Source organism: Peromyscus maniculatus, chromosome 6 (genome assembly GCF_049852395.1).
Source record: "Peromyscus maniculatus bairdii isolate BWxNUB_F1_BW_parent chromosome 6, HU_Pman_BW_mat_3.1, whole genome shotgun sequence".
NCBI classification, from domain to species: domain Eukaryota; kingdom Metazoa; phylum Chordata; class Mammalia; order Rodentia; family Cricetidae; genus Peromyscus; species Peromyscus maniculatus.
In genome coordinates this window covers 138,780,520-138,791,213 of record NC_134857.1, presented here as the reverse complement: position 1 = coordinate 138,791,213, position 10,694 = coordinate 138,780,520, and the positions used below count along the sequence as shown (strand labels likewise).

At 37.5% G+C, this 10,694-nt stretch overlaps 1 long non-coding RNA gene across 1 annotated transcript; it reads left to right on the top strand.

The window, feature by feature from the left end:
- The first annotated feature begins 1,842 nt into the window (after positions 1 to 1,842).
- LOC143273784 (uncharacterized) lies at positions 1,843 to 7,157 on the top strand. The gene is made up of 2 exons (XR_013051965.1): positions 1,843 to 2,016; positions 6,938 to 7,157. It is a non-coding gene; the product is annotated as an uncharacterized LOC143273784 (long non-coding RNA).
- The last annotated feature ends 3,537 nt before the right edge of the window (positions 7,158 to 10,694 follow it).

Here is a 10,694-nt window from a genome sequence, read left to right as displayed (position 1 = left end):
TTAATCCTAGCATTCCAGAGGTAGAAATCCCTCTGGATCTTTGTGAAATCAAGGCCACATTGGGAACAGCTAGGCATGGTGACTCATACCTTTAATCCCAAGAAGGGAGCCTTTAATCCCAGGGAATGATGGCAAAAACAGAAAGTTATATAAGGCGTGAGAACCAGAAACTAGAAGCATTTGACTGGTTAGGCATCTGGCTAGTTAAGCATTTGGCTGGTTAAGCTTTTAGGTTTTTGAGCAGCACAGTTCAGCTGAGAGCCATTCGGATATGAGGACACAGAGGCTTTCAGTCTGAGGAAACAAGATCAGCTGAGAAACAAGATCAGTTGGCCAGGTGAGGTTAGCTGTGACTTGTTCTGTCTCTCTGACCTTCCAGTATTCACCCCAATACATGGCTCAGGTTTTATTTTATTAATAAGACTCTTTAGATTCATGCTACAGCTGAGGTCTTGTGGGCTTTGTCTTACCCACTTTGGCATGTCTGCTGTGTCTTTGTTCAGCTCATGTTTAGGTATTAGAGAGACTTTATGAGTGTAGCTTCTGACATCACTAGGAGACACTGGTTGTTACAATCTTTCTGTCTCCTCTTCTGCAATGATTCTTGAGCCGTAGGTGGTGGGAATTGTTTTATTGATGTATGCATATTGGGAAGGGACTCTACAACACTGCATTTTGATTTCTTTTGTGTGTGTGTGCATGCATATTTTCTGCCATTTTTGAAATAATAATAATACAATTAAATGATTTCTACTTTTAGTTTCCTCCCTTCAATTCCTCCATGTACCCATTTTTGTTCTTTTGATTTTTAAGAGAACATTTTCTAGGCTGTTCATTTTGGGATTTATAATGGCTAGAATGTAAATGCTTTTAAGTTAATGTTTTATGTGGGACAGAATACAAATTGAATAAAACAATTATCATAGAAAAAGCAAAACTATAATCATTGCACACTTAAGGAAAATGAAGGATAGATCACAATAAGATTCTTACACAGGTGATTTTATAGAATTTCAGAATACTAAAAAGAATAGTTTGTGGTGCCCAATACACTATAAAGTTGTACTTGATACTTGTGTACTTAAATCATGTCCCAAGATATAAATAATATAGGCCTGCAAACCTTCCATATGTATACATGGGATATGGCAGCCTTTGTTTTCTGGATCATGTTCACCATATCTCTCTGGCCCTGATGCTTCTGGATTAAATTCAGCTAATCAGGGCTAGTGTCCTCGTTCCATGTGTTTCTACTATCCTAAGTTTATCAGCACATATTCTCAAGTTACACTTTCTCTTTAGACCTCTAATGTTCCTTGCATTTTCTACCATATTAATAGACTCAGCTACCCTAAAAGCTAGATGATTCAACAAATGGGCAGGCCAATTACTGGTCACCCTGGCTCTTTAGTCTAATTTCAAAATATGACTTTTAAAGATGAACAGAATTTTTACTTGATCCTCCTCCTTCCCACCCCAATCCCCTGGGGGATAGAGAAAATACAGCATTATCTTGGTACTTATACTAGAAAACTCTCCCCTGTAGTCTTTTCTCTTTACTTGTTTTAAAAGATCCTATAACCATGTTTTATAAAATAGGGTCTCGGTATATTAAGGAAATGATAGCAAAAGGATTAAATTAATCTAGATTCAAATAAACAAGGGTTTTAAACTGCCAGGATACTATGGGTAAGTTATATGACTGTCTTCATTTTTTTGATTGCTTGATGGAAATGAAATTGTGAACATCTTATGAGTAAAGTCAAATTTGTAAAATACAGTGAGTGATTAATGGTGGTGGTTGTCTTCACATGTTTCTTCAAAGGTACCAATACAACCAGAAAAGATACCCTAAATTCCACAATGATCAGTAAATCTCAGATATGAAATGCCTCTTTGTCTCTTTCCTTATGGAGGGTAACTCTGGAGTGGATTTGATGAACTTTGCCTCTGGGTTTCTGTGGTCAAATCATCTATTAAAGGCTGTTACAAGGAGAGGCGGTTGCTTTGATCCTGGTAAGCCTCACACATTGCTCTTCCACATATTTTCTTCATGGCTTAGCTTTTATACACAGAGCCTCTAAGTAAGCTCTGTGGTGCCTGCACAAAATGAGGTCCTCTGGAAACTAAAAGCCAGTGTGTGCTGGATGTTGCTGTGATACACATCTTAGGTAGATCTCACAAAGCAAATTTCCAACTCTCTGGTCTCAGTAACTTAAAGATACATGTGAACTTAACATATTTCTAAGCAGAGATTCTGTTTAAAGGATCAGGCTGATATAATGAGACAAACATTGACCTTGGCACCAGGACACTCATTTCCATTTGAAAATATTTTTGCTCCTATGTATTTGTGCCTCAATATTCACACTGGAAAATTAGAAAGGAAAATCAAGAAGTCTTTACTTGCTTTAACTGATGTGACTAGAGAAGTCTCAGGTGGGTAATGCTATGACCAAACTTCTAACTGTAAATATTAGTGTGTATATGAATCATATTTGCCTGGAAAGCATTAAAATGCTCATGATGGGGCCTCTTCTGGAAGTATGCACTTAGACCTACAAATCTAAATATTGATTATATGTTTAGAGATCTTCAAGCAATATGCAGATAGCACTTTTACAACTTGCGTAATTTTTATGTATTATATACTTGGAGTCCCATCAATGGTCATAAAATAATAAATGTACTAAATTTTCTCTAGTATTTGAAAATATCAGATATGAATATTACATGGATTCACAATATCTTTTTCTTCCTTGCTATTTTTGGCATACCAACAAGTAAAGATATACCCTCATTCCTTCCACCGCCTCATATTACCTTGTTACTTAAACACAACCAAGGCTGACTATCAGGAGGAAGACAGTTAGAGGGAATGGAAGTGATGGAATCAGGTTGGTCTTTCTTTTGTATTGAGTGAGCTGCAGAGCATAGCTGACATGTAGTTTCTCCTCAGCTGCAGAACTGAAGCCATAAGAAAAATCTGCATGTCTCTTAAACAGTACTGCAGGCCTTGTATCAAGTAAACAAGGAAAAGTTTTTTGAGTCTTCTTGCCAGGCTGTGAGCCATAGGTGTTTTCATAGTTTATACACCAGAAGCTGATAATAGGATTGGTTACCACTCACCACAAACACAAACTCATCTGATCTTTCTCATGCCAGCACCAGAAAAGACAGCTGCATAGTTGATAACTAGGTTGTTGTTGGGAAGGTCCACAAAGGTCCACATGGAAGCCCGGAATCTTCATCTCTCTGTCCATCACCAATTGATTCTGAGTAACCAATATTAAATAGATATGGGGGAGTTACTACTGCTGGAGAATTAGGTTTAATATATGGTTTATTCCATAAAACAGGAATTGACTGGGTTCTTATCTCTTTCAGGAAGTTCGGTGGCAATAGAAGCATTGTATTACTTTCTCAAAGTTTTGTTTCAAGTATGCAGACCAGTTTGAAAAAAACTCTTTTTGCCTAGAATGGACCATAAAATTCAGGAAAAAACAAAACAGCAACAACAACAACAAAAAACACTAAAATGAGACCTGCATGTGTGCACTGCTTCTCAGCAGACAAGATTAGCACACTAAGATCCCAGTGAGGAAGGAAGTTCAGAAATAAGATGCTTACACTTTGAACAACTTTAATTTCTTAATTTGAAAGTGGTTGCTGAGAAACTAAGATAATGAGTAGAACTTCTAGAAAGATCAAGTGAGAAGAACAAAAACTAAAGATCAGAGTCCATAAAAAGTGAGAAGGCTCAAACTGGAATGTTTTATACTTCTCAAAGTTATGATACTTTGAGAATGAAAGCCAACCAAAATAAACCAGCCCCTGTAGGGTTTCAGCTCTTCATGGCCTGTATCTGCTAAGATAATCAGCTTCACTGAGCACATATCAGAAGCAAGTCCACACTATGTGATAAGATTTATCACCTAATTTATCACTATATATTTTTCATGCAATCTTTCCAACAAGTGGCATCAGGCTAATTGGATTTAAAGAAAACAATGGCTGAGAATTTACTTCACTCCCATATACACAATAGTCCCAGTATTCAATAAAACTAAAAACAAAAGACAAATGATCAAAGCTTCTAAGTACTAGCAGACAACATTGGATGTATTGAAATTAATATTACTTTAAGAAATGAAACCCCAAAATGACTAACACCACTTACCTAAAAGCTAGGATATTCCAAGGGGATTTGCGGTACGTTATAGAGTTTCCACAAATCAGTAAGCAAAGCTCAGGCAAACAAGCAGAAAAAAAATAGACAAAAGAATTGAACAGATGCTGTCCTTCATATATTTACAAAAGGATGTTTTACTATATTGTCTGAAATGTTCTGTCCATCCTAAGAAAAAGTTCAAGCTGGTCTGCATCACCTGAAATAAAACTTTCAGAATATACTTTAATACTCATATTGCCTACCAAAAATTCTGAAAGAGATTTAAGAAAAAAGTCAGTTCATATTTCTCTGACTTCTGCTAATACAGAATAAAATATATATTTAAATAAAATCATCATCAGCCATGATAGCTAATAGACCAAGACACCTAATCAAGGCATTTTTTTTTCCTACACAAACTCTCCCTGCCTCTGGGTGCAGCATTCTTCCCTCCAGGACATGGGGCAGGACCCCCTTAAAGAAAGGCACTCAGTAATGTAGGATCAGATGATACCAAATCAGAGAATTTCTTTAACATCAGCACAAAACAGAAAAATAGGTAGAACTACACTTTCTCTGATGCACCTTGGGGAAGAAAATCCTACTTTCAATGATGTGCCCTGGGTATGAAGTTATGAGCCAGGAGCTGAGGATACACAGTGTGTGTATGTGTGTGTGTGTGTGTGTGTGTGTGTGTGTGTGTGTGTGTGTGTGTGTGTGAAGATATCTGAATTGCTATTATGAGGACAACAGAATGAAATGAAAATTAAATATGCTACAAGCCATCATCAGACCCCTGAATAGCAAAACTGAAAAGAAAGAAAAAAAATGACAAATGAATTGGCAAAAGCTGAGGAATGAGAAAACAGTGGAAAACCATGTGCATGTACTATGAAATAAACATACTGGCTATATGAGACTTTGCCTAAAACCATACATTGATATATACCAAAAGACAGACTCATAGGGGAGCATACTTGCAGTGCCATTATCCATAATTGCTTCTAACTGGGAAAGTTTTTAAATGTTCACAAACAGACAAGAAAGTTGTCATATTTAAACATCTAAGGAAATATATAGCATAAAAAAATACAGACCATTGTTACATACAATGGCTGGGGTTAATCTTGCATACAAAATTTTGAGTGAAAAATAATCCCAGGTTTGGGCTGGGAAAATTCTCAGTGGATAAGCTCTTGCAGTACAAGTGTGAGAACTGTAGTGCAGATCTCTAGGAATTTGTATAAAAGTGGGTAAATATGATGGTCACCTTTAAACTTGAGAGAGAAACAAGGGATCTCCTGGGCAAGCTGGCTATCTAAACAGACTAACCAGAATCAATGAATCCAGGTCCAGCAAAGACCCTATATCAAAAAAAAAAAAAAAAATGTGGAGAATGGTAAAGGAACACATCCGATTACAATTTCAGTCTTCCCCACGTATGTCTGTACATGTACAAGTGCACCCACACTCAAGAAAGTTATGCATACATACAAAAAGAACAAAGAATCCCAGCCTTAATGTTGGAGATGAGCACTTAACAACCACCCAAAAGGCCTTAGTTTTGAGTTTTATTTCTGAAAAACAAAGGAGAGAAAAGAAGCTGTGGTGGTTTGAATAAGAATGGCTCCTGAAGGCTCGTATATTTAAATGCTTTGTCCTCAGGAAGTGGAACTATTTGAAAGGATTAGAGCATTAGAAGATGTGCCTTTATTGGAGTGGGCAAAAACTTGTTGGAGGAGGTATGTCAGTAGGGGTGGATTTTGAGATTCCAAAAGCCCTAGGCTCTCTCTGCTTACAGATGAGGATAGCAGTTACTGCTCCCAGTACCTGCCTGCATGTTACCATGCTCCCAACCATGATGATAATGAACGAAACCATGGAAACTATAAGTTAGTCCCAAATTAAATTTTTTCTTTCACAAGAGTTGTCTTGGTTATAGTGTCTCTTCACAGCAGTAGAACAGTAACTAAGTCAGAAGGAATGAAGAACTAAAGTAAGGGAGGGGAGAAGAAAGAAAAGGAGGGTGGAGGACAAAATAGAAGATAATCCCAATAATAAAAACCCTTTTTAATTTATATAAAACATAAAAAAGGAGAAAACTAGACTTTAGTGTTAAAGTTCAAGAGGTGTAGCTGAAAGTTTTCCTGTGTCCCACCCTGTCTGCAGCCACTCAGACACAAATAAACACACAGAGGCTTAGTTAATTACGAACTGTATGGCCTAATGTCTGAGGCTTTTTGCTAGCTAGCTCTTATATCTTAAATTAACCCATTTCTATAAATATATACTTGCCATGTGGCCTGTGGCCTACTGGTACTTTACATCATGCTTCTTCGGGCGGTGGCTAGCAGCGTCTCCTCTGCTCTCTTTTCTCCTTCCTCTCTCTCTAGTTAGAATGTCCCATCTAACCTTATTCTGGCTCACCATTGGCCAAACAGCTTTATTTATCAACCAATCAGAGCAATACATATTCACAGCATACAGAACAACATCACCCGTCAAAGAACAAAGATTATTGGGAAGGGAGTATTCAAAACTCTGGAGGGGACATTGAGGGATCTGTTTCTTGCTATTATTCTATTTCTTGACATGAGAAGGAGTTACATGGTTGTTTTCCCTTCTGATCATTCATGGAGTACCTAGATATTTTTCTCTATTATAAACCTTAAGTTTGATACAGATAGCTGAACGTTAACATTAAAAATTAACATTGCATCTTTCTTGCCAGCAGTTGATTTTTAATATTTTTCTCATTTATTTTAGATCACAGCTCCTTGAGCACCCTGGCTCATGTCAGCTGCAAGATTAATTACAGCCATGGTCTTCACTGAATGAGAAGCATTAGGACTGGGACCCAGGAGCTTTTTGGTTTTTGTTTTGTTTTTCTATATAACTAGGTACTTTGTGGCAACCAACAATGAAAAGCACTTCACTGGGTCTGCAAGTCTTCTTCTGAAGCTATAAACACACAATTGTTTTACCACTGTTGTGTCCTATTTGTATTCATTAATATAAAGCATGCAGTCAAGGTAGAACATGCATTGTTGTTCTCATTTCCGTAAATATTTCCATAAGCTTACTTATACAATGAAAGGTGACTGATATTTGAGTAAAATTGAGTTTCTTGTGTTTAAAAAAAGTTTTCTTCATAAAATCATTACATATAAAATGAATTTCTGTTATATTTAGGATACAGAATTTTGTTATTTCAATAAAAATTTCACTGGGATTCATGAAAAAATTAGTTAAAATAGTAAAACTTTGAATAAAATTATTCTAGTAACTTTGTAACTATTATTATCTCCTTGCTCTTATATCTGGAAATAAGAATTTCACTCAGTTTACATGAGTTTTCAGAATTAGACAGTGTGCATATTGCAGTATTATTGCCACAGTATGTGGAATTGTAAATTGTATCCTAAGAAGCACTGTTTAACCTTAGGGACAATAATTTTGATTGATAATAGTTGTCATTAGGTTCACAGGTAGTTGACCTTAAGAAAGAGAGATCATTCAGATGAGCCTTTAAACCTTTAGTGTTTTGTTTTTCAGTTGGTACCAAGTATCCAAGAGATGAGTCTATCTAAACAGAGTGAGAGTCAGCATTCATTTCATAAACTGCCAATAGAAAGGGGAGTCTTGAAGGAATTCAGAGTGGTCCCCAGCTGATGGCCAACAAGGAAATGAGGCCATAGCACCACAATCCCTAGGAGCTGACTTCTTCCCACAGCCCACATGCCTCAGTCCCAGCAGACAGTTAGTTGGACATCAATATGTGTGCCTTGAGTAGAAAACCTCACTGTGCCATACCCAGACTTGTGACTGATAAAAATGAGTGGGAGGATGGGTCTTGTGTTTCAAACTGCTAAACTATGACCACGTGTTATACTGCAATAAAAAGTGAACAAATTTCAGTGCCTAGGAGTAGAACATGACTGTCACAAATATCTAAAACTGAGGACTAACCTGGGAACTGAGCAGGAGTAAGATGATTTTTGGAGAAGAATGGTGAGTACTATACTAGAAAAATCTTATGTTGCCTCAAATATTTTTAGTAGAAGTGTGAATACTCAAAATGCCACTGACACTGTTGCAAAGTGGAGAAAAAGTGCTAAATGCTTAGTGTGGGGTAATGCAAATTGTGAAATTGTGCCTGCAGTTTGCATGTGTGTGTGTGTGTGTGTGTGTGTGTGTGTGTGTGTGTGTGTGTGTGTGTGTCCATGCTGTAAGGGAAAACAGAAATTATGTAATTTATAAACATGGATACAATGACTAGAGAGCTAAAGGGATATTCAAGCAAAATGTACAGACAAGATTCAATGTGGTTCTTTTTGCTGGTTATAATAAAATGTGATGGGATAGATGTAAATGAGGACAGGGAGAGAGAAATGTGAGGCTGGTTAAGAAGAGTTTTGCTGGAGGTATGCTTTATACTCTATTCTAGAAAAAAGGCCCGTGCTCTGACCCTACAGTTCTGTGATGAGACCTGGAAAGATCACAAGGTCAGAATGTCCATCCAAAAGTGATTAAGGGTGTGTCAAGAAGATCCTCTCAATCAAATCACATCCTCTGGGGAGCTTTCAAGGGCTGTCTTTTAACCACCAACCAGAACTAGGATTGGAAAATTATTATTTCAAAAATCTGTGGCTATAGCTTTTGTCTAGCAGAATGAAACTTCTATATCATCCACACATGGTCCTTAAAATTATGTTAGTGGAAACACTTCTAGCATAGACAAGATTTGAAAGACTGAAAAACTAAAGAAGTTTCTGAGCCCCTAAAATTCTACTGAATACATACAAAAATCTCAGCTACAAAAGCTGCAATTTCTCATGATTGGCAGGAAAGCCCTGCAACCCTGAGAATACAAGGTGGCCAGGAGACAAAGCAATGTAGTCAAAAGTTTTCTCTGATCCCACCTGGCCCTCAGGTCCTGCAACCACTTATAAAATAATCATTCAGAGGCTTAATATTATTTACAAACTGTATGGTCTATGGCAGACCTCTTGCTAGCTAGCTCTTATATCTTAAATTAACCCATTTCTTATGTCATACCTCTTGCAAGCTAGCTCTTATAGTTTAACTCAACTCATAACTATTAATCTATGTATCACCACATGTTCTGTGGCTTTACCTCCATCTCATTACATGTTGCTCCCAGGGTGGCAGTCTGGCATCTCCCCCACTCCACTTTTCTCTTTCCTGTCTCTCTCCTTGGATTTCTCACCTGTGTAGCTAGAGTTTTCCTGCCTTGCCCACAGTCAGGACAAATCTTTGTCACCCTCCAGTTCCACAGCTGCTCAAACCCAACCAAGTAAACACAGAGACTTATATTGCTTACAAACTGTATGGTCATGGCAGGCTTCTTGCTAACTGTTCTTATAGCTTAAATTAATCCATTTCCATAAATCTATACCTTGCCACATGGCTTGTGTCTTACCAGCATCTTCACATGCTGCTTGTCATGGAGGTAGCTGGCAGTGACTCCTTCTGCCTTCCTGTTCTTTCTTTTCTCCTCTCTGTTAGTCCCACCTATACTTCCTGCCTAGCCACTGGCCAATCAGTGTTTTATTTATTGACCAATTAGAGAAACACATGTGCCATATAGAACATCCCACAGCACACCTGCCTCTAAGTTTCCTTGCCAAAGGCCAAAGCAGCTTATTTATTAACCAATGGGAACAACATATATTCACAGCATACAGAAAGACATCCCGTAGCAGAGCAAGGAGTCAGGAAGGCTTACTCCCAGGTTCGGAGGCTAAGTCAAGGGACTCTGAGTGGTTCTATCCACCTGGACTCCAAAATGACTTTACACTACTTATTGCTTTTCATTGTCTTTCTATCATTCTACAGGAATGCCTATAACTTCCCTATGTCAATCTCATGAATATAATTTGGGAGTGTTGAAAACAGAAAATAATGTTTGGAACTTTGAGTTGATTATCATCTAAATGTGACTCTTAGCTTGGGAGATGGAGGGGAAGAAATAAACCAGAATGAGAATAAAGTGCCCTGTAGGTAATGAGGTGTGCTCACAGAGAACTTAAAATTTTTTTAAAAGAAAACACCCAAGAAATGCATTCATTAAAAATTTCTGCCTCTCTAATACAGGCTTTTTTTCTTTTTGGAAACACATTTGAAAGAAGAATCCTTCAGAAAAATGAAAGTGTTCTTGGAGATCTCACAGGCAAATCTCACCTGTCATAGATTATTATCCTGTGGATTCAAAGGTTCTACACCAGAGATACAAAGATCTTTCTTTGGTGATAATTTTGGGGCTGGCATCTTGGTGGCAGTCTTCATCAAGAGCTCTTTGATGCTGCAGAAATCATAATCTCTCTCCTCTATGGCAAGGGATGTGCTAATGGCTTTGAGTTTGTATTTACTCCTGTCTTGTAGATTTGAGGCAAGTGTTTAATCAGTACTGTGTACATGACAGCATTTTAAAACACAAATGAGGAAAGCATTTTCTCTCTAATAACCCTTTAACTGCAATGAATGTCACTTCCCCTGGGGT